The sequence below is a fragment of the Tribolium madens genome, unplaced genomic scaffold (assembly GCF_015345945.1).
Source record: "Tribolium madens isolate multiple individuals breed KSU strain unplaced genomic scaffold, Tmad_KSU_1.1 Scaffold_7;HRSCAF=85;Tcas5.2_LG10, whole genome shotgun sequence".
NCBI lineage: Eukaryota > Metazoa > Arthropoda > Insecta > Coleoptera > Tenebrionidae > Tribolium > Tribolium madens.
Genome location: NW_025401050.1, coordinates 11,398,372 through 11,400,617, shown reverse-complemented (window position 1 = coordinate 11,400,617; position 2,246 = coordinate 11,398,372). Strand labels below are relative to the sequence as shown.

Below are 2,246 nucleotides of genomic sequence, written 5' to 3'. Positions count from 1 at the left end.
TCACTAAAAAGCTTAATTTTGAATTAATTTGGAAAATGGAAAAACAAAATAAAAAAAACATAAACGATAAATTAAATATCTTTACTAAAAAAGGATCAGAATTAAATACGAAATTCCAAATATTATTAAGAGATATTACTATTATTTTTTACCTTAAGCAAAAGTACATTATTTTCATTTTTCAATAGTCGCCCCCTACCCATTAAAAAATTTGAATGGGTGCATCTGCTCTAATGCCAATGGCAATAATTTATTGTTTATTAAAAAAAAAAAAGATTAAGAAGCAAATTGCAAAATTTAATAAATGAATGAATAAAGAAAATATGAAATAAACTCTTTGGCCTGCGCAAGTCTTTATTGTGCCTTCTTATTCCAAAAAATCAATAATATACCTACTCCTACTTATATTGTGCTTAAAAAAAATTACAGATCTGTAGTTTAGAAAGGCACTCTACTACTTTATACATTCCCATTAACTAATTAAAAAGACTTATATTGGGTCAATATCAAGCTTTGACGTTTATTGTTCAAACGAAGATTCCGTAAATTTGCATTAATTAAGAAATTTCATTTAACATTTCGGACGACATTTTCTACTTTGTCATAATAATTTGCTTCCACGACAAGGGTATTAATTAGGGTAGAGGCACCCTTTCACACTTTAATAATTTTCCAGAGAAGAGAGCAAAACCTTATTTTCATCATAGAGAGAAGAATCTTGATCCCAGAATTTGTTGGCCGCAAACATTAATCGAAATTGACGAGATGGTTTGTTTGATTTACCATCTGTTAATTTAGTTGAACATGTCGAGACACAAGTAAAGCCGAGTTGATTAACGGAAACGGAAATCCATTTCTGTATATGTACCAGGGGCACAGCATATTGAATACAAGATCGTTTTAATAGAATAGAAAGTCGTTGCATTATTCATAAAGACATCTTGAGATTTGTCTCGCAAAAAAATTTCATAAACACACTCCCTAATTAAAATAATGTTAAAACTACTTAGTCTTGAAAGCATCTTAGAAACTCAATTTTCTAATAAAATCATAGAGTGTTTCCATTTTGTGCCTTCATGCACTCTGTTCTCTATATTTAGCATTTCTACTCACCTATAAGCTCGAGAATCGATTGCTTTGCCCTTTCACTTTATAACATATCACGATTTATATTAAATGAGGTAACCCATCTTCATTGTAAATATAATATAGGGAGCTTACCAAAAGAGAGAAATCTAATTGAATTACGATTCTAATAAATGATTAAAAAATTACTTTGTTTGTTTGGCTTACTCCATTACAAATTTAACAACTTTCATGCATACAAAACATGTCAGGATGAGCTTTTCCTCAAGACGTTAATATTTACATACAGAGTGTTAAAAAAAGATTGTAAAATATTTACAAAGGTAATAGTATGGGCCAAAATAAACAAAAAATCTTAATAAACATGGGTTTGCAAAGTTGAGAAAAAAATTTAAATGAACAATTTTAAGAACAAAAAAATAAAAAACTAAGAATGTCGAAAAAAACTAACAAAAATAAAGATGATGACAAAGGAAAGAAGAGAGTTTGAGAGTTTCTTAAATTTTATTCTTTTTTTGGTGATGCGGTTCACCGAATGTTGTGCTTTTTTCTTTTTTTTAATATTTCTACAATTTTTTGAAGTTTTAAGAATATTGGTCTGGTTTGTAATGTGTATTTTATTCTCTTATTACAATGCAAAACACAAAAACAGGCTTTTTGTGTAATTTTGAGACCAAAATAACCTGATTTGAGTCCACTTGAAATCTGATGTTTAGTGTTTCACGTACATTTCGACCTATGATTAGTTCCATTATTATTATTATAAAAAACCGAAAAATTCGTGGTTTATTTAATTCTGACACCAACAAAAACGGATTTATGTCCACTTGAAATGTTTTAGTTATACGTATTTTGGCCAAATGTAACTATCGTGATTTTATTTATTTTGACACCGACTTGACCAATTTTAAGTCCACTTGAAGTGTTTTGAATTAAATAAAAACCTAAAAACTTAATCTGAAGAAACTGAGAAGAATATTAAATAAAAATAAGAAATAAAGAAGTAAAATTTGAGAATAATATACAGAAGTAAAATCAAAAAATTGTTACGACATAATAAAAAAAAAAACCAATCTGGCAACACAAAAAATAAAGAAAAAAAACTTATTATTTATCTACAAAAGAAAAAACAAAACCTGAAACAGTAATTTAACAATTAT

The 2,246-nt window shown here is 27.6% G+C and overlaps 1 protein-coding gene across 1 annotated transcript in view; it reads right to left on the bottom strand.

The window, feature by feature from the left end:
• Window positions 1-2,246, bottom strand: part of LOC123009702 (phosrestin-2-like) — a 14,943-nt gene that overhangs the window by 6,376 nt on the left and 6,321 nt on the right. The window lies entirely within an intron of this gene.